Source organism: Haemaphysalis longicornis, unplaced genomic scaffold, assembly GCF_048455015.1.
Source record: "Haemaphysalis longicornis isolate Haplotype H1 unplaced genomic scaffold, Haemaphysalis longicornis Haplotype H1 scaffold_88, whole genome shotgun sequence".
NCBI classification, from domain to species: Eukaryota; Metazoa; Arthropoda; class Arachnida; order Ixodida; family Ixodidae; genus Haemaphysalis; species Haemaphysalis longicornis.
This window is the reverse complement of record NW_027526456.1, coordinates 261,176-281,326: the sequence shown is the minus strand read 5'-3', so window position 1 is coordinate 281,326 and position 20,151 is coordinate 261,176. Positions and strand designations below refer to the sequence as shown.

General features: G+C 53.1%; 4 non-coding genes and 5 pseudogenes across 4 annotated transcripts; all 9 read left to right on the top strand.

Moving 5' to 3' along the window:
- Positions 1-4,373: 4,373 nt before the first annotated feature.
- LOC144151258 (5S ribosomal RNA) lies at positions 4,374-4,492 on the top strand (annotated as a pseudogene).
- A 919-nt stretch (positions 4,493-5,411) lies between these two features.
- Positions 5,412-5,530, top strand: LOC144151256 (5S ribosomal RNA; annotated as a pseudogene).
- A 554-nt stretch (positions 5,531-6,084) lies between these two features.
- LOC144151267 (5S ribosomal RNA) lies at positions 6,085-6,203 on the top strand (annotated as a pseudogene).
- A 537-nt stretch (positions 6,204-6,740) lies between these two features.
- Positions 6,741-6,859, top strand: LOC144151213 (5S ribosomal RNA). The gene has a single exon (XR_013318813.1). It is a non-coding gene; the product is annotated as a 5S ribosomal RNA (ribosomal RNA).
- Positions 6,860-7,397: 538 nt separating this feature from the next.
- LOC144151133 (5S ribosomal RNA) lies at positions 7,398-7,516 on the top strand. The gene has a single exon (XR_013318737.1). It is a non-coding gene; the product is annotated as a 5S ribosomal RNA (ribosomal RNA).
- Positions 7,517-12,927: 5,411 nt separating this feature from the next.
- On the top strand, positions 12,928-13,046 carry LOC144151255 (5S ribosomal RNA; annotated as a pseudogene).
- Positions 13,047-13,582: 536 nt separating this feature from the next.
- Positions 13,583-13,701, top strand: LOC144151132 (5S ribosomal RNA). Its single transcript, XR_013318736.1, has one exon. It is a non-coding gene; the product is annotated as a 5S ribosomal RNA (ribosomal RNA).
- Positions 13,702-14,257: 556 nt separating this feature from the next.
- LOC144151266 (5S ribosomal RNA) lies at positions 14,258-14,376 on the top strand (annotated as a pseudogene).
- Positions 14,377-14,913: 537 nt separating this feature from the next.
- Positions 14,914-15,032, top strand: LOC144151131 (5S ribosomal RNA). The gene has a single exon (XR_013318735.1). It is a non-coding gene; the product is annotated as a 5S ribosomal RNA (ribosomal RNA).
- The last annotated feature ends 5,119 nt before the right edge of the window (positions 15,033-20,151 follow it).

Here is a 20,151-nt window from a genome sequence, read left to right as displayed (position 1 = left end):
CTGACTCCACTACGCGAACTGTGCGTATGGTGCTGCACGAAGGGATCACGCCGGACGCCATCCCCGATCTGTTCGCGTACGGAGAAGGTTCGGTGTTGTGCGTGGTGCCGGGCCGCGCGCCTACGTGCCTGCGTTGCAGGATGAAGGGGCATATCAGGCGCGACTGCCAGACCCCGCAGTGTGCAAAGTGCCGCGGGTTTGGGCACACTAGGCAGGACTGCGTGCGCACGTACGCGCGCGTAGCAGGCAACGGACGACCCAGCGACACTACGAATAATCTGATGGACGAGGAGGAAGCAGAGAACGCGGCGACCGCGACTTTGAGCGCGCCCGACAACGAGCGCAGCAGCGGCGGCGTTGCAGCACCGGCGGAGGCCACCGCAACAACGAACGACGATGGAGCCAAGATGGCCGCGCAAGCAGCTACGGTCGAGGGAGACGCCGAGGATGCCGGAAAGCATGGCGAAAAGGAGCAGGAGGGTGCGCCAGCAAATCCAATGCTGGAGGAGAGCGAGGATGTACAAGAAGAAGAGGTGAGACAGACGATAGAGGAGGAGAGCGACGGCGGGGGGGCCATGGATGTGTCGCAGGCCAGCGCAAAGCGTCCCCGCGAGAAGGGAGAGGAGGTTGTCGCGGCGCAAAGGCTGCGGCGCTTAGAAAATGAATGGAAGACGGCGACGGGGAAGAAAGGGAAATACGTTCCTACCACGAGAACAGCGTCCCGCGATCGTGCGCACGCTGCAACAGGCGACGGCGCCGGTGAACAACCGCCGCCGAGCCAAAAGTGAGTCGTCGTACTGGTTTCGGGTGGTCCATGGATGTGCGAGGGTGAACAATCTCTCCCGTGCTTGCGTTAGGAGTGTCGTCTTTGGGCGGCCCACTTCGAGTGGGAACGCTCAATGTGCGTGGACTGAGCTGCAGGCGAAGACAATACCAGGTGCAGCGGCTGCTACACGAGAGAGAGCTGGACGTGGTCGCCATCCAAGAGACCAAGGTAGATATTTAAAGTGGTACTGACTGCATGGTCGCCCCGTTCCGAGCGCGTTTCAATGTTTGTGTAAGCCACGCGGACGGAAACTCGGCTGGCTGCTGTTTATGCATTAAGAATGCGGTCGGGGTTGTAATTGAGAGTGTAGTGGCTTGTCAGAAAGGGAGATTTGTGGCGTGTGACTTTTCGAGGGGCGCATGTAGCTTTCGTGTTGTGTGTGTATATGCCCCCAGGAAGGTCAAAGAGAGGTTTGAGTTTTTTCGGGACATTGAGCCCCTTATAGAGTGTGACAAACAAGTTATTCTGTTGGGGGATTTTAATTGTGTGTTGCAAACCGAAGATCGTCTAGGGGGGGTGAAGTGTAGGGATGCGAGCGCCGACTTCCTTACAGGAATAGTGGCGCGTTTGGATTTGGTTGACGCTGCCCACCTAGCCTGTGGAGGGAAAAGTAATAATTTTACCCATCATCAGGGGGCAAGTCAAGCACGGCTTGACAGGATTTATGTGTCAACTGAGTTGGCAGTGCTGTGTGAAAATTATTGTGTAGAGCCTGTGTCCTTCAGCGATCACAGCTTAGTTATGGTCACGTTAGGACAAAAGAAAAAGAAAAAAAATATGCTATGATATGTGGAAATTTAATGCTAAGTTGCTAGAGGATGAAGTGTTTGCTGAAGCAACCAAGGAAGCCATCGCGCCCCTTTTATCGCAGGACAGCAAGAGCAATGAGGAGAAGTGGGAATTTTTCAAACAATGCGTGAAAATGAAAGCCATTGAAAGGGGAGGTATAATCCAACATCAGGCACGTATGGAGGAAAAAAGCTTAAGAAAGCACTTAGAAAAACTACTCAGACAGGAAACAGATAAGTCTCAGACTTTCATAGAAGATGTTAGGGATATTAAGCTGAAATTAGAAGCAATCGACGAGCAGAAATACAGAGGCGCAGTAATCCGGGCGCGGTCGGAGAAACTGTTAGGTGGTGAAGCGCCCACAAAGCGAACCTTGTCGGATGAAAAGCTGTACGCGCGTAAAAATGAAATCTTGGAAATAGAATATAAAGGTGTGGTGCGGAGCGAACAGGTTTCTATCCAGAATGCCTTCGAGGAACACTATGCTGAACTCTTCTCCCTTCAGGTCCCTCGCAAAAAGGGGTTTAATGAAGAATTCCTTTTATGCCTACCCAAACTTGAGTCTGTACAAACTGAATCGTTGGAACGTGAAATCACTGTCGCAGAAGTAATTAAGGCCATAGAGGATTTAAACCCAGGCAAGGCGCCTGGACCAGATGGTCTGACTGCCGTCTTTTATAAGGAATTTAAATATGAAATGGCTGTAGCTTTGCAGAAGTTGTATTCAGAAGCGTTGGAGAAGGGGGCATTGCCCATCTCATTTTCGAGAGCCCACACAATTTTGTTGCCAAAGAGTGAGGAGGAAGCGAAACTTAAAAGTGTAAATGGCTACAGGCCGATAACACTCACGAACGTTGATTATAAAATATTCATGAAGGTTCTTGCAAATAGGCTACAATCTGTGATTGGCGATCTTGTTGGAAATCACCAGACATGTGGTATCCGTGGCAGGTCGATATACACGAATATCCATGTTGCTAGAAGCATTTTAGAATACTGTGACAGCGAGTACCTCAGAGTAGCTATGCTACAAATAGACCTCTCGAAGGCTTTCGATCGAGTCCCCCACGAAGTTCTTTTCTCTATTTTAAAGTATGCGGGGCTTGGGTCGCTCCTTTGTAAAGGTGTGCGCATGGCGTACTTAAACTGCACGACCAGTTTAATAGTTAACGGCGAGCTGTCGAGGCGTATTGACGTTCGCTCATCTGTCAGACAGGGTTGCCCTATGTCTCCATTGTTATTTTCTCTCTTCCTTGAACCCTTGTGTAGAAAGCTAATAGGTTGTGACAATGTCCAAGGTTTTCAGTTAATGTCTAGCGAGGTTCGCATACTCGCGTATGCAGATGACGTGGCCATTTTTGCCACAGACCAGGAAAGTGTCCGCAATGCTCTGCGCATCACGCAGAACTATTGCGATATGAGCGGGAGTGTGTTGAACAGAGACAAGTGTTTGGGGTTGTGGCATGGGGAGTGGGATGACCCTCCCAGGGTGTTCGAAAACGTTCAGTGGGAAACCACCCCAGCGTTGTACCTAGGCGTACCATTGAATCGGTACAGAGAGAACACGACATTTTGGCGCGAAAAGGCGACAGTGGCGCGTTCTCAGACGGAACGATGGAACGGGAGAGACCTGTCAATTTTTGCACGCGCCACCGTTTGTAACGTTTTCCTGGCAGCAAAGATATGGTATGTGCTGCAGGCGTTGTTTTGTACACGAACGAACCTTCAGCTGTTTCACCGTGTGTTCGCCACCTTCGTGTGGAACTCCGGGTGGGAGCGAACGTCGAGAACGAACTTGTTTCGAACAGTAGGCAGTGGAGGACTGGGTCTAGGGCATCTCTTCTTGAGGCAGGTTGTTTCAAGGTTCATGTTCCTGAGAGATCAAAGAGACCCATTCCTCCGCACTTACATGCAGGTCATGTTGGCCGGCGAGCTTCCGAGCTTTGTTGTGTCGTCGTGCGGGGCAATGTCGAGAGTGTCTTCACGGTACCTGCGCGAGGTTGTGTTGTCTTTTAATTTTTTGTTAAGCAGATTTTCTCTAGAGTATTTGAACAGTGTCAACAAAAGAGTTCTGTATAAAGATTTAGTGAGTGTTGTTTTTCCAGTTCCGTTGTATAGAAGTGTGTACGCTGGTGGTCCGGGCCAGAATGTGCTGAAACGGGTTAAGAGGATGTGGTTGCCACCGGGAGTGAAGACTTTCTTTTTTAACTTGCACACCGGAACACTACCAGTACTAGTGTGGATGCAGGAGAGAGGTATGCTCGTGCCATGGGGCACAGACTGCAGGCTGTGCAAGAGGCCGGAGACCGTAGAGCATGTGTTCATTGACTGTTGGGACGCTGTGTTCTATTGGGACGTCCTTCAGCGCACGCTGCAGAAGGACCTCCCAATAGACGCCTACGGAATCCGGTTTCTTCCAGTTGTAAGCAATGAATACCCGTATGATGCAATCATGCTCTTGGGGCTACACAGTATCTGGCGGTCACGCATGGCTGTCAGAAATAGCGACCCTAGGGCACGGTCTGTTCAAGAGTACTTTGTTGAAATTGTGGCAAGAATACGTGAAGTTTTGGAGAGGGAAAAAAGTGACGAGGAAGTGTTGACCATGTTCAGTGAACTGGTTAAGATGAAAGTGCACTGGTTTTCCAGGTAATACCTGGTTCAGTGCGTGTTTTGTATAGTTTACGGTTCAGTACGTGTTTGTAAATAAGTTGTTCTGTTATGCTTTGTACGGCAATAAAGAAAAAAAAAAAAAAAAAAAATCGGCCATACCATGCTGAATACGCCGGTTCTCGTCCGATCACCGAAGCTAAGCAGCATTGGGCTCGGTCAGTACTTGGGAGGGAGACCACCTGGGAACACCGAGTGCCGATGGCATCCTCTTTTGCTTTTTAAAACTTTCCGTATTAATTTGCGTTCAAAGAGTTGTTTCTATTTTTTTTTTCCCCCACCAAGTTTCGTTTGCCCCCTGGCGGTGGCGGGGGCGCGGAAGGACCACTAGATGATGCTTCGCCGCAGCGCAGCGGGCGAGTTAGCCGATTTTCCACCCTTCGTTGGGCGCGGCGGATTACCTGTGACTGACTCGTCTTTCTATCTGCCCCTCGAAGGTCGTGAAAGCAGGCATTTCGCACTTCCGGAGCACCTGCGGCTAATGTGCGACAAACGGAAGCATTCCCCAACGTCTAGCCAGCGTGACCACAACGACTCAAGGCCACATTCGTTTCCAAAAGTGTTCCCCAAGTGCGCGCAGCAATGTTCGGCGACTTGAGGGCTTCGTGCGACGTCGCGGGATCCCTAGGATATGGAGTGATGTGTTGCGGCGGCCGTGTGTCCTGCCGAACAACAGGTGAAATGGTAGAGATGCTGGTTGTTGGTGTAATGTGTTATAAAAAGGCACGTAAGGCTTCGATTCTCATTGGGACGTCCTTCAGCGCACGCTGCAGAAGAACCTCCCAATAGACGCCTACGGGATCCGGTTTCTTCCAGTTGTAAATAACGAATACCCGTATGACGCGATCATGCTCTTGGGGCTGCATAGTATCTGGCGGAGCCGCATGGCTGTCAGAAACAGCGATCCAAGGGCCCGGTCTGTTCAAGAGTACTTTGTTGAAAGTGTGGCAAGAATACGTGAAGTGATGGAGAAGGAAAAAGTGGACGAGGAAGTGTTGTCGTTGTTCAGTGAACTGATTAAGATGAAAGTGCATTGGTTCCCCAGGTAATACCTGGCCCAGTTACTGTTTGTATAGTTGTTATTTTGTTATGCTTTGTACGGCAATAAAGAGAAAAAAAAAAAAAAAAAATCGGCCATACCATGCTGAATACGCCGGTTCTCGTCCGATCACCGAAGCTAAGCAGCATTGGGCTCGGTCAGTACTTGGGAGGGAGACCACCTGGGAACACCGAGTGCCGATGGCATCCTCTTTTGCTTTTTAAAACTTTCCGTATTAATTTGCGTTCAAAGAGTTGTTTCTATTTTTTTTCCCCCACCAAGTTTCGTTTGCCCCCTGGCGGTGGCGGGGGCGCGGAAGGACCACTAGATGATGCTTCGCCGCAGCGCAGCGGGCGAGTTAGCCGATTTTCCACCCTTCGTTGGGCGCGGCGGATTACCTGTGACTGACTCGTCTTTCTATCTGCCCCTCGAAGGTCGTGAAAGCAGGCATTTCGCACTTCCGGAGCACCTGCGGCTAATGTGCGACAAACGGAAGCATTCCCCAACGTCTAGCCAGCGTGACCACAACGACTCAAGGCCACATTCGTTTCCAAAAGTGTTCCCCAAGTGCGCGCAGCAATGTTCGGCGACTTGAGGGCTTCGTGCGACGTCGCGGGATCCCTAGGATATGGAGTGATGTGTTGCGGCGGCCGTGTGTCCTGCCGAACAACAGGTGAAATGGTAGAGATGCTGGTTGTTGGTGTAATGTGTTATAAAAAGGCACGTAAGGCTTCGATTCTCGCCACAAAAAAAAAAAAAAAAAATCGGCCATACCATGTTGAATACGCCGGTTCTCGTCCGATCACCGAAGCTAAGCAGCATTGGGCTCGGTCAGTACTTGGGAGGGAGACCACCTGGGAACACCGAGTGCCGATGGCATCCTCTTTTGCTTTTTAAAACTTTCCGTATTAATTTGCGTTCAAAGAGTTGTTTCTATTTTTTTTTTCCCCCACCAAGTTTCGTTTGCCCCCTGGCGGTGGCGGGGGCGCGGAAGGACCACTAGATGATGCTTCGCCGCAGCGCAGCGGGCGAGTTAGCCGATTTTCCACCCTTCGTTGGGCGCGGCGGATTACCTGTGACTGACTCGTCTTTCTATCTGCCCCTCGAAGGTCGTGAAAGCAGGCATTTCGCACTTCCGGAGCACCTGCGGCTAATGTGCGACAAACGGAAGCATTCCCCAACGTCTAGCCAGCGTGACCACAACGACTCAAGGCCACATTCGTTTCCAAAAGTGTTCCCCAAGTGCGCGCAGCAATGTTCGGCGACTTGAGGGCTTCGTGCGACGTCGCGGGATCCCTAGGATATGGAGTGATGTGTTGCGGCGGCCGTGTGTCCTGCCGAACAACAGGTGAAATGGTAGAGATGCTGGTTGTTGGTGTAATGTGTTATAAAAAGGCACGTAAGGCTTCGATTCTCGCCATCGGCCATACCATGTTGAATACGCCGGTTCTCGTCCGATCACAGAAGCTAAGCAGCATTGGGCTCGGTCAGTACTTGGGAGGGAGACCACCTGGGAACACCGAGTGCCGATGGCATCCTCTTTTGCTTTTTAAAACTTTCCGTATTAATTTGCGTTCAAAGAGTTGTTTCTATTTTTTTTTTTCCCCCACCAAGTTTCGTTTGCCCCCTGGCGGTGGCGGGGGCGCGGAAGGACCACTAGATGATGCTTCGCCGCAGCGCAGCGGGCGAGTTAGCCGATTTTCCACCCTTCGTTGGGCGCGGCGGATTACCTGTGACTGACTCGTCTTTCTATCTGCCCCTCGAAGGTCGTGAAAGCAGGCATTTCGCACTTCCGGAGCACCTGCGGCTAATGTGCGACAAACGGAAGCATTCCCCAACGTCTAGCCAGCGTGACCACAACGACTCAAGGCCACATTCGTTTCCAAAAGTGTTCCCCAAGTGCGCGCAGCAATGTTCGGCGACTTGAGGGCTTCGTGCGACGTCGCGGGATCCCTAGGATATGGAGTGATGTGTTGCGGCGGCCGTGTGTCCTGCCGAACAACAGGTGAAATGGTAGAGATGCTGGTTGTTGGTGTAATGTGTTATAAAAAGGCACGTAAGGCTTCGATTCTCGCCATCGGCCATACCATGCTGAATACGCCGGTTCTCGTCCGATCACCGAAGCTAAGCAGCATTGGGCTCGGTCAGTACTTGGGAGGGAGACCACCTGGGAACACCGAGTGCCGATGGCATCCTCTTTTGCTTTTTAAAACTTTCCGTATTAATTTGCGTTCAAAGAGTTGTTTCTATTTTTTTTTCCCCCACCAAGTTTCGTTTGCCCCCTGGCGGTGGCGGGGGCGCGGAAGGACCACTAGATGATGCTTCGCCGCAGCGCAGCGGGCGAGTTAGCCGATTTTCCACCCTTCGTTGGGCGCGGCGGATTACCTGTGACTGACTCGTCTTTCTATCTGCCCCTCGAAGGTCGTGAAAGCAGGCATTTCGCACTTCCGGAGCACCTGCGGCTAATGTGCGACAAACGGAAGCATTCCCCAACGTCTAGCCAGCGTGACCACAACGACTCAAGGCCACATTCGTTTCCAAAAGTGTTCCCCAAGTGCGCGCAGCAATGTTCGGCGACTTGAGGGCTTCGTGCGACGTCGCGGGATCCCTAGGATATGGAGTGATGTGTTGCGGCGGCCGTGTGTCCTGCCGAACAACAGGTGAAATGGTAGAGATGCTGGTTGTTGGTGTAATGTGTTATAAAAAGGCACGTAAGGCTTCGATTCTCGCCATCGGCCGACCGTTTCTCGTAGGGAGCGGTCGCGCGATGGCTAGCTCCGCAGGAGTACGGGCGAGCGGAGGCGCCGGACCGGTTTCGCGGGCGGCCGGCCGGCCCGCCGGCTACCGCTTCCTTCTGCCGACGCTCTCGGCGAGGCCTTCGATGAAGGCGTGCGTCGTTCTTCATTGCGACTTGGAGGGACGGCCCTACCGCATCGAAGATTTCCGGACCCCCCTCGAGGAGCTCGGCGTCATCAGAGCGGTGAGCGGTATTGGACCGTATCAGATGAGCCATGTGTGGCTTGTCAAGTTACGAACGGCGGAGGCGAAAGAGACGCTCGTTAGGAGCGGTGGAATTCAGGTGAAAGGGCGCTATTGCGCGGTGATAGATCCAGCGAGGCAGGAGCTAACAGTCAAGGTGCACTGGGTGCCCTTTGACGACCCGGATGAAGCGGTTAGAGATATTTTGTGCGAGTTTGGGGAAGTAAAGGAAGTCAAGAGAGAAGAGTGGAAGGTGGTGGGTTTTGATTTGCCTGATTCCACCACGAGGACGGTGCGAATGACCCTGCACGAAGGCATCACGCCGGACTCAATCCCCGAGCTGTTCGCGTACGGGGAAGGGTCGGTGTTGTGTGTAGTGCCGGGTCGAGCCCCCACGTGCCTGCGATGCAGGATGAGGGGCCACATCAGGCGCGACTGCCAGACCCCGCAGTGTGTGAAGTGTCGCGGGTTTGGACACACTCGTCAGGACTGCGTGCGCACGTATGCGCGCGTAGCCGGCAATGGGCGAGCGAGTGGCACCACGAGCAACCTCATGGACGAGGAGGAAGCGGAGAACGCGGCGACCGCGGCGACCGCGTCGTCGAGCGCACCCAACAACGAGCGCAACAGTGCCGGAATTACAGCCCCGGCGGAGACCACCGAAACAACAACGAACGACGACGGAGCCAAGATGGCCGCGAAAGCAGCTACGGTCGAGGGAGACACCGAGGAAGCCGGAAAGCATGGCGAAAAGGAGCAGGAGGGAGAGCCTGCAAACCCAATGCTGGAGGAGAGCGAGGATGTACAGGAAGAGGAGGTGAGACAGACCGGAGAGGAGGAGAGCGACAGCGGGGTTGCCATGGAAGTGTCGCAGGCCAGCGCGAAGCGTCCCCGCGAGAAAGGAGAGGAGGTTGTCGCGGCGCAACGGCTGCGGAGCCTCGAACATGAATGGAAGACGGCGACGGGGAAGAAGGGGAAATACCTTCCTACCCCGAGAACGGCGTGTCGTGATCGCGAACTCCCAGCAACAGGCGACATCGCGGGTGAACATCCGCCGCCCAGCCAAAAGTGAGTCGTCGTGCCGGTTTCGGGTGGTCAATGGGTGTGCGAGTGTGAACAATCTCTCCCGTGCTTGCGTCAGGAGTGTCGTCTTTTGGCGGCCCACTACGTGTGGGCACGCTTAATGTGCGTGGACTGAGCTGCAGGCGAAGACAATACCAGGTGCGGCGGCTGCTTCACGAGAGAGACTTGGACGTGGTCGCCATCCAAGAGACCAAGGTAGATAGCGAAAGCGGTACAGACTGCATGGTTGCCCCGTTTCGAGCGCGTTTTAACGTTTGTGTTAGCCATGCATCTGGAAACTCTGCAGGCTGCTGCGTATTTGTTAGAATTGCGGCCGGCATTGATGTTCAGAGTGTTGTTGTAGGCGACCAAGGTAGATTTGTTGTATGTGATTTTTCTAGGGGCATTTATAGCTTTCGCGTTGTTTGTCTGTATGCCCCTACGAAGGTCAAGGAGAGGCTGGAATTTTTTCGGGACATCGAGCCCCTTATAGATTGTAACAGACATATTTTTGTTTTGGGGGATTTCAACTGTGTGTGGGAGGACGACGACCGCCTGGGTGGTGTAAAGCGTAGGGATGAGAGTGCCGACTTTCTCGCTGGATTGATAGCGCGGTTACAGTTGGCCGACGCCGCGCACCTAGCCAGGGGAGGAAAATGTAGCAGTTTTACCCACCATCAGGGGGCTAGCCAAGCGCGACTTGACAGGATTTATGTGTCGGCAGAATTAGCAGTACTCTGTAATATATATTCCGTCGAACCGGTGTCCTTCAGTGACCATAGCCTGGTCACACTTACATTAGGGCAAAAGAAAAAGAGGAGGCTCTGCTATGAAACGTGGAAATTTAATGCTCGATTACTAGAGGATGAGGGGTTTGTTGAGTCGACGAGGGAAGCTATTGTATCATTGTCATCAGACGATAGCAGGAGTAGTGAAGAGAAGTGGGAGCTTTTTAAACAGAGTGTAAAAATGAAAGCTATAGAAAGGGGCAGTGTAATTCAATGCCAAGCTCGTAAGGAGGAAAATAGTTTAAGACAGCACTTGGCGAAATTACTTAGAGTAGAAGAAGATAGGTCTGATACCTTCACAGCAGATGTTAGAGACATAAAGCATAAATTAGAACTAATAGATGAACAGAAATACAAAGGTGCAGTCATCCGGGCGAGGTCAGAGAAATTGTTAGGAGGAGAAGCGCCAACCAAACGAGCCTTATCAGACGAGAAGCTGTACGCGCGCAAAAACGAAATAACCGAAATAGAATACAAAGGCATGGTGAGAAACGACCAGGAGTCCATCCAGAAAGCTTTCGAGGAGCACTATGCTCAGCTCTTTTCTCTACAGAGCCCCTCCAAAAGTGGGTTTGAGGCAGAATTCCTATCTTGTTTACCGAAACTAGAGTCTGTAGAAACAGAATCGTTGGAACTAGAAGTTAGTGTTGCAGAGATAATTAAGGCTATAGAAGACTTGAATCCAGGTAAATCGCCAGGACCTGACGGCCTCACGGCCGCTTTCTATAAGGAATTTAAATGTGAAACGGCATCCGCCTTGCAAAGAGTGTTCTCTGAAGCGTTGGAGAAGGGGGCGTTGCCAGTTTCTTTTTCTAGAGCACACACAATTTTGTTCCCCAAGTGTGAAGATGAAGTGAAACTGAAGAATGTAAACGGCTATAGGCCGATAACACTCACCAATGTAGACTATAAAATATTCATGAAGGTCCTCGCAAATAGGTTGCAAACTGTAATAGGAAATATCGTAGGAGGCCACCAAACGTGTGGTATAAGAGGCAGGTCAATATTCACGAACATCCACGTTGCAAGAAGCATTTTTGAATATTGCGATAGCGAGGCTCTCAGAGTAGCTATGTTGCAAATTGATCTCTCGAAAGCCTTTGATCGCGTCCCGCACGAAGTTCTTTTTTCTATCTTAGAGTATGTGGGGCTGGGATCAGTGCTGTGTAAGGGAGTGCGTATGGCGTATTTAAACTGTACAACGAGTCTCATAGTTAATGGCGAGCTTTCGAGGCGCATAGATGTCCGCTCGTCTGTCAGGCAGGGTTGTCCGATGTCGCCGTTGTTGTTTTCCTTGTTCTTGGAGCCCTTGTGCAGGAAAATTCTAAGTAGCGACAAGGTCAATGGTTTTGAGGTAGAGTCGAGTGAGGTGCGCATACTAGCATATGCAGATGATGTGGCTATTTTTGCCACAGACGAAGAAAGTGTTCGCGGGGCTCTGTCCATCACACAGAGATATTGTGATATGAGCGGAAGTGTAATAAACAGGGATAAGTGCTTGGGGGTGTGGCATGGGGTCTGGGATGAGCCTCCCACTGTTTTCGAGAATATTCGCTGGGAGACTACACCAACTACGTACCTAGGCGTACCTTTGGACCGGTACAAAGAAAACACTAAATTTTGGAACGAAAAGGCGTCAGAGGCTCGGGCCCAGACAGAGCGGTGGGCGGGGAGAGATCTGTCAATTTTTGCCCGTGCCACGGTTTGTAACGTTTTCCTGGCGGCAAAGGTTTGGTACGTGCTACAGGCGTTGTTTTGCACGAGAGCAAATCTTCAGCTGTTCCACCGTGTGTTCGCCACATTTGTGTGGAACTCAGCGTGGGAGCGCACAGCGAGAACAAACTTGTTTCGTACGGTGGGCAGTGGAGGTGTCGGTCTGGGGCACCTATTCTTGAGACAGGTCGTTTCGCGTTTCATGTTCCTCAGGGATCAAAACGACCCATTCCTACGCACGTACATGCAGGTCATGTTGGCTGGCGAACTCCCCAACTTCGTTGTGTCATCGTGTGTGGGAATGTCGAGAGTGTCGTCGCGTTATCTGCGGGAGGTTGTGTTGTCTTTTAATTTTTTAGCATGTAGGTTTTCGTTAGAGTACTTGAGCAGTGTTAGTAGACGTGTTTTGTATAAAGACTTAGTGAGTGTTGTTTTCCCTGTTCCTTTTTATAGAAGTATGTACGCAGGCCGCCCCGGCCAGAATGTGCTAAAACGCGTAAAAAAGATGTGGTTGCCGCCGGGAGTAAAGACTTTCTTTTTTAACCTACATTCTGGCACGCTACCAGTACTAGTGTGGATGCAGGAGAAAGGTATGCTCGTGCCATGGGGCACAGACTGCAGGTTGTGCAAGAAGCCGGAGACCGTAGAGCATGTGTTTATTGACTGTTGGGACGCCGTGTTTTATTGGGACGTCCTTCAGCGCACGCTGCAGAAGGACCTCCCAATAGACGCCTACGGGATCCGGTTTCTTCCAGTTGTAAATAACGAATACCCATACGACGCGATCATGCTCTTGGGGCTGCATAGTATCTGGCGGAGCCGTATGGCTGTCAGAAACAGCGACCCAAGGGCCCGGTCTGTTCAAGAGTACTTTGTCGAAAGTGTATCAAGAATACGTGAAGTGATGGAAAAGGAAAAAGTGGACGAGGAAGTGTTGTCATTGTTCAGTGAACTGATTAAGATGAAAGTGCACTGGTTCTCCAGGTAATACTTGGTGCAGTTAGTGTTTGTATAGTTTTATTTTGTTATGCTTTGTACAGCAATAAAGAAAAAAAAAAAAAAAAATCGGCCATACCATGCTGAATACGCCGGTTCTCGTCCGATCACCGAAGCTAAGCAGCATTGGGCTCGGTCAGTACTTGGGAGGGAGACCACCTGGGAACACCGAGTGCCGATGGCATCCTCTTTTGCTTTTTAAAACTTTCCGTATTAATTTGCGTTCAAAGAGTTGTTTCTATTTTTTTTTCCCCCACCAAGTTTCGTTTGCCCCCTGGCGGTGGCGGGGGCGCGGAAGGACCACTAGATGATGCTTCGCCGCAGCGCAGCGGGCGAGTTAGCCGATTTTCCACCCTTCGTTGGGCGCGGCGGATTACCTGTGACTGACTCGTCTTTCTATCTGCCCCTCGAAGGTCGTGAAAGCAGGCATTTCGCACTTCCGGAGCACCTGCGGCTAATGTGCGACAAACGGAAGCATTCCCCAACGTCTAGCCAGCGTGACCACAACGACTCAAGGCCACATTCGTTTCCAAAAGTGTTCCCCAAGTGCGCGCAGCAATGTTCGGCGACTTGAGGGCTTCGTGCGACGTCGCGGGATCCCTAGGATATGGAGTGATGTGTTGCGGCGGCCGTGTGTCCTGCCGAACAACAGGTGAAATGGTAGAGATGCTGGTTGTTGGTGTAATGTGTTATAAAAAGGCACGTAAGGCTTCGATTCTCGCCATCGGCCATACCATGCTGAATACGCCGGTTCTCGTCCGATCACCGAAGCTAAGCAGCATTGGGCTCGGTCAGTACTTGGGAGGGAGACCACCTGGGAACACCGAGTGCCGATGGCATCCTCTTTTGCTTTTTAAAACTTTCCGTATTAATTTGCGTTCAAAGAGTTGTTTCTATTTTTTTTTTCCCCCACCAAGTTTCGTTTGCCCCCTGGCGGTGGCGGGGGCGCGGAAGGACCACTAGATGATGCTTCGCCGCAGCGCAGCGGGCGAGTTAGCCGATTTTCCACCCTTCGTTGGGCGCGGCGGATTACCTGTGACTGACTCGTCTTTCTATCTGCCCCTCGAAGGTCGTGAAAGCAGGCATTTCGCACTTCCGGAGCACCTGCGGCTAATGTGCGACAAACGGAAGCATTCCCCAACGTCTAGCCAGCGTGACCACAACGACTCAAGGCCACATTCGTTTCCAAAAGTGTTCCCCAAGTGCGCGCAGCAATGTTCGGCGACTTGAGGGCTTCGTGCGACGTCGCGGGATCCCTAGGATATGGAGTGATGTGTTGCGGCGGCCGTGTGTCCTGCCGAACAACAGGTGAAATGGTAGAGATGCTGGTTGTTGGTGTAATGTGTTATAAAAAGGCACGTAAGGCTTCGATTCTCGCCACAAAAAAAAAAAAAAAAAATCGGCCATACCATGTTGAATACGCCGGTTCTCGTCCGATCACCGAAGCTAAGCAGCATTGGGCTCGGTCAGTACTTGGGAGGGAGACCACCTGGGAACACCGAGTGCCGATGGCATCCTCTTTTGCTTTTTAAAACTTTCCGTATTAATTTGCGTTCAAAGAGTTGTTTCTATTTTTTTTTTCCCCCACCAAGTTTCGTTTGCCCCCTGGCGGTGGCGGGGGCGCGGAAGGACCACTAGATGATGCTTCGCCGCAGCGCAGCGGGCGAGTTAGCCGATTTTCCACCCTTCGTTGGGCGCGGCGGATTACCTGTGACTGACTCGTCTTTCTATCTGCCCCTCGAAGGTCGTGAAAGCAGGCATTTCGCACTTCCGGAGCACCTGCGGCTAATGTGCGACAAACGGAAGCATTCCCCAACGTCTAGCCAGCGTGACCACAACGACTCAAGGCCACATTCGTTTCCAAAAGTGTTCCCCAAGTGCGCGCAGCAATGTTCGGCGACTTGAGGGCTTCGTGCGACGTCGCGGGATCCCTAGGATATGGAGTGATGTGTTGCGGCGGCCGTGTGTCCTGCCGAACAACAGGTGAAATGGTAGAGATGCTGGTTGTTGGTGTAATGTGTTATAAAAAGGCACGTAAGGCTTCGATTCTCGCCATCGGCCATACCATGCTGAATACGCCGGTTCTCGTCCGATCACCGAAGCTAAGCAGCATTGGGCTCGGTCAGTACTTGGGAGGGAGACCACCTGGGAACACCGAGTGCCGATGGCATCCTCTTTTGCTTTTTAAAACTTTCCGTATTAATTTGCGTTCAAAGAGTTGTTTCTATTTTTTTTTCCCCCACCAAGTTTCGTTTGCCCCCTGGCGGTGGCGGGGGCGCGGAAGGACCACTAGATGATGCTTCGCCGCAGCGCAGCGGGCGAGTTAGCCGATTTTCCACCCTTCGTTGGGCGCGGCGGATTACCTGTGACTGACTCGTCTTTCTATCTGCCCCTCGAAGGTCGTGAAAGCAGGCATTTCGCACTTCCGGAGCACCTGCGGCTAATGTGCGACAAACGGAAGCATTCCCCAACGTCTAGCCAGCGTGACCACAACGACTCAAGGCCACATTCGTTTCCAAAAGTGTTCCCCAAGTGCGCGCAGCAATGTTCGGCGACTTGAGGGCTTCGTGCGACGTCGCGGGATCCCTAGGATATGGAGTGATGTGTTGCGGCGGCCGTGTGTCCTGCCGAACAACAGGTGAAATGGTAGAGATGCTGGTTGTTGGTGTAATGTGTTATAAAAAGGCACGTAAGGCTTCGATTCTCGCCATCGGCCATACCATGCTGCGGTCTCCCGTCGGACACCGAAGGGAGCGGTCATGTCAGGAGCGAGCTCCTCGCGTTCGGCAGGCGCACCCGCGTCAAACCGGTCCTTCCCCGGCACATCGGCGACCGTCCCCGGCTCATCGGAATACAGGATGCTTCTCCCCACCCTGCCCACGGGGAAGGTGACGGAGAATTCGCTGTTTCTGCACTGTGATCCGGCAGCCCGTCCATACGGAATCCAAGATATCGCAGCGGGCCTCTCAGCTGTTATCGAGCTGAAAAGCATCGCCAGCCTTGGAGGCTTTCAGTTCAATCACGTATGGATGATCACTTTCAAGACGGGAGAAGACATGGCTCCCCTGGCATCCAAGTCCGAAATCACAGTCAAAGGGAGGAAGTGCGTCGTGATTGACCCGAACGTACAGGAGAAAGAGATCAAGGTGCACTGGGTTCCACACCACGTCCCGGACGTCCTCATCGCCCAACAACTTGGCCGCTTCGGGAAAGTGAAGCGGGTCGTTCGTGAGAAATGGAGGATCCCGGGCCTAGAGGAGGCTGAAACGAACACCAGAGTCGTGCAGCTGGCACCCCGCGACGCCGAGGCGCTCAACGAGGTGCCCCACCAAGCGAAGATCGACGGCGTGCCGATTCTGATCGCCGTACCGGGACGGCCCCCCCTTTGCTTACGCTGCAGGCAACTAGGCCACATACGCAGGCAATGCAGAGCCACGTGGTGCCGGAAATGTCGTTCTTTCGGCCACATTGACGCGGACTGCGTACAAACCTACGCGTCTAAAACCAAGCAACGGTCGGCCCCGCAAACGATGGACGACTTTATGGACGCGGAGGATATCGAGGCGGCGAAATCGACAGCGGCTGCGCCCGGGGCCATTGCTGCAGCTGAGAGCAAGGCAGGCGGTGACCCCAAGGAACCGGTTACGGAGAGCGCGACCGAGACTTCCCCCCCACCCACCGCCAAGCCCAACGCGGACGAGCAGCAGAGCGGAGAGGAGAAGCCGGCCGAACCGGAGGGAGAGGAGGTGCCCGCCCCGAGCGACCAGCCAGGAGGGACCGACGGAGCCGACGCCGACGAGTATCCCCCGACAAAGGACGCAGCAGCACCGCGCCAACCCGCCACCGCGGGTGTGGAGACGCGGCGGAGGGCGCGCGTGAAACAAGGCGGCGCAGCCCCCAACCATCCAAGCCAGGGAGAGACCGGGTCAACGAACCCCGAGGGCAGCTCAACGAGCGGAAGGAGTTGAAGACCCAGTCGGTAAGCGCCTTTCACACCATGACACCACAACAGAGCGCAGTCACGCTTGCCACATTAAATGTGGTAAGTCTAACCTCGCAGAAACGGAAGCATTGGCTGGCCGACCTCCTTAATGAAAACAAGATAGACGTTGCTTTTTTACAAGAAACCAAAATTGCTTCTCGAGAGGACGCTCAAAATTTTGTACGTTTTTTTGGCCACCAATTTTGGTGTTTTTACACCCTTACAGCTGCCCGTGCGGGCGGAACCGCTATTCTAATTCGCAAACATAATTCCTTAACCGTAATTGACTGCGAGCTGGCGAGGGACGGGCGTTTTTGCACCGTCGATGTCCTGGTGGGAGGGGAGCTTACGCGCTTTGTTTGCGTTTATGCACCGAACGATCAGGCGGCGCGCGCCGATTTCTTCTCTTCCCTTCGTGACATCCTGGTGATTCCGGGCCGACTCGTCCTGGCAGGCGACTTCAATTGCGTTGTTAATGCCAGCGACAGAGCAGGTGCTAGGGGCGGGGCGGACGCTTCGGCGCGTGTTTTGAAAGCAGTCCTTCGAGAGGGTGACCTGAACGATGTCGCCCTCCAGCGTGGGTGGGCAACTTCTCGCTACACCAGATGGCGTGGCACGTCACAGGCTCGCTTAGATCGGGTGTACTTGACGAGCGATGCGCTGCCGTTAGTGACTGACTACGCCGTCACCCCTGTTGCTTTCTCGGACCACGGTTTGGTAACATGTACCATCAGAATTGAGCGCGAAATCAAGAGAGGGGTTGGCAGCCGTTGGCTGATGAACACTACGGTCCTCGATAATGCGGCCTTCGCTGATCGCATAAGAGGCGAAATTGAAGCACTCAATGCTGCACCCATCGATGGGGTCGCCTGGGAGCGCTTCAAAAAACGGGTTAAAAATGCAGCAATCGCAATCGGACGACAGGAAGCGAGAGACAGAAAGGCGAAATTAAGTCGACTCACGGAGTGTCTACGCTCTCTTGTGGAAGCGGACGAGGAGAGGCCGGGGGAATTCTCGGAGGACATTCGCAGTGTTAAAGAGGAGATCCGTACTGAGCTGGAAAAGCGGTACTGGGGGGCTCTTGTGCGGAGTAGGGAGCAGCGAGTGGTGGCCGAGGCACAGCCGTCGAAACTTTTTGGTGCTTTCGAGCGGGCAAGGACTGCCACTAAAGCGATTTCCGAGGTCATCCACCCTAATGGGCTCGCTCGTGGGAGCAGGGAGGTGGCGGCTGCCTTCGGCGACTACTACGAAAACTTGTTCTCGCGTGCTGTTCCCGATGTTCCTCCGCCGGATGTCCTCGATGAGCTGCCCAAGGTCCCGGAGGACGTTAAGGCCGTCATAAACAACCCCATCACGGTCGAAGAGGTCAAAAGCGCTATAAAGGAATTGCCAAAGAATAAGTCACCGGGGCCGGATGGGATCGTTTCGGAGTTCTACCAGGTATTCCGAGAGGAGATCAGCCCTGTTTTGGCGTCGGTATTCGAAAACGTCAAAAACACAAAGTTGCTGCCACCTTCAATGCGGAGCAGTAATTTGGTCCTTATACCGAAAAAAACGTCTCACGATACGGCACCCAGTGTTGAAGATTTCAGGCCTATCAGTCTGCTATCAACAGACTACAAAATCCTATCCCGAATCCTGTCCAGACGGCTCGAGAAGGCCCTCAGCAGTGTGGTGGGACCACATCAGACTTGCGGATTCAGAGGCCGCTCAATAAACACCAACCTACACCGCATGAGGACTGTCTGTGAGGTGGCGGAGTCAGGGTTTTTTCCCCTTGCTGTCTTGCAACTCGACCTCAGAAAGGCCTTCGACCAAGTAGACCACGCCTTTCTGTTGATGCTCCTCCATCGGTGCGGGATAGGGGACGAAATGGTGGAGTGGATCAAGATCTGCTATACTGAAATCACCACCAGCATCATTATGAATGGGGAGGTGGGGAGCCCCATCGCCGTGAGAAGGTCGGTCAGGCAGGGCTGCCCCATGTCCCCGATTCTGTTTGCATTATATATAGAGCCACTTTGCAGAATGGCAATGGCATCGAAGTCAGTCAAAGGCTTGGTTCTCGGTGACGAAGAACTAAGAGTCCTGGCTTACGCGGATGATGTCGCCTTCGTATGTTCATCGAAAGATCAGGTGAGGGAGATCGTCGCGCTCGCGCAATCATTCTGTCGGTTTTCGGGTGCTCAGCTGAATCTTTCTAAGTGTGAGGGAGCATGGCTAGGTGAATGGCCCACCAAACCATCACAGCTCTACGGAGTCCGATGGAGGGAGGCCATCACCCGCTACCTCGGAGTCAACCTGGACTGCGGCCGAGCCATTGCCCCCCGCTGGCAGTCAAAGCTGGCAGCCGCGGGTAGGAAGTTGGAGCCCTGGCGAGCGCGACACATCGCCTTTTTCTCAAGGGCACATGTTTGCAATGCCGTGTTATACCCGGCCGTCCTGTACGTGGCCAGAGTATCGACCATCGACGCAGGCTCAGTGGCCAAGCTACATCGGATGTTCGCAGTATTCCTCTGGCGATCCACCTACGAGCCTATGCGTCGCACGAACATTTTCTGGAGTCCGGAAGCGGGTGGCCTCGGGCTTGTTAACGTGGAGCTCAAGCTGACAGTGCAACGTTTTTTGTTCTTCCGGGATCGTCGCGACGGTTTCCTTCGGGCTGCTCTGCAAAACGTAGGCTCCTCACATTTGGCCCCTTGGCTGCCAACAACAGCGGAGTTTACACATAGTAACCGGGCAACGGGCTTTTACAAAGAAGTGGCGGCAGCGGTGGCCCTTTTGCAGGGACTGTTCTCTTGGGAGTACCTGTGCGCAGTGGCCCCGAAGAAGTTGTACTGGGACCTGGTGGAACAGATCCTTCCACCCCCCATGTATCGCTCACCACCTCTTGGGCGCATGAAAAGTGACGTCCTCCGGCGAGTGCGGAAGCTGCCCATTCCTTCTGGTTCGAAGGATTTCTTCTTCCGCTTTCACACAGGGGTTCTACCCACTAAGGCAAGACAGGGGGAGAGGGGCTTCTTTCTTCCTGGAGGGACCAACTGCTTGTTGTGTGGAAGGAGGGAGACGGCAGAGCACGTCTTTTTGGAGTGCAACACGGCGTCGTATTTCTGGGACGAGCTGCAGTGCTCTTTCGACACGTACTGGCAGCTCACCTGGATGAACTTGAGGTTCTTGGAGGCGGCCTCGGAGCACCCGCTCCTCCGTGACTGCGTCCATGTCATAGGTCTCCACTCGCTATGGAGGGCGAGAGTCGACGTGGTTGAATGTGCCGAAAACCCGCGGCCAGCGTGGAGGCACTTTGTAC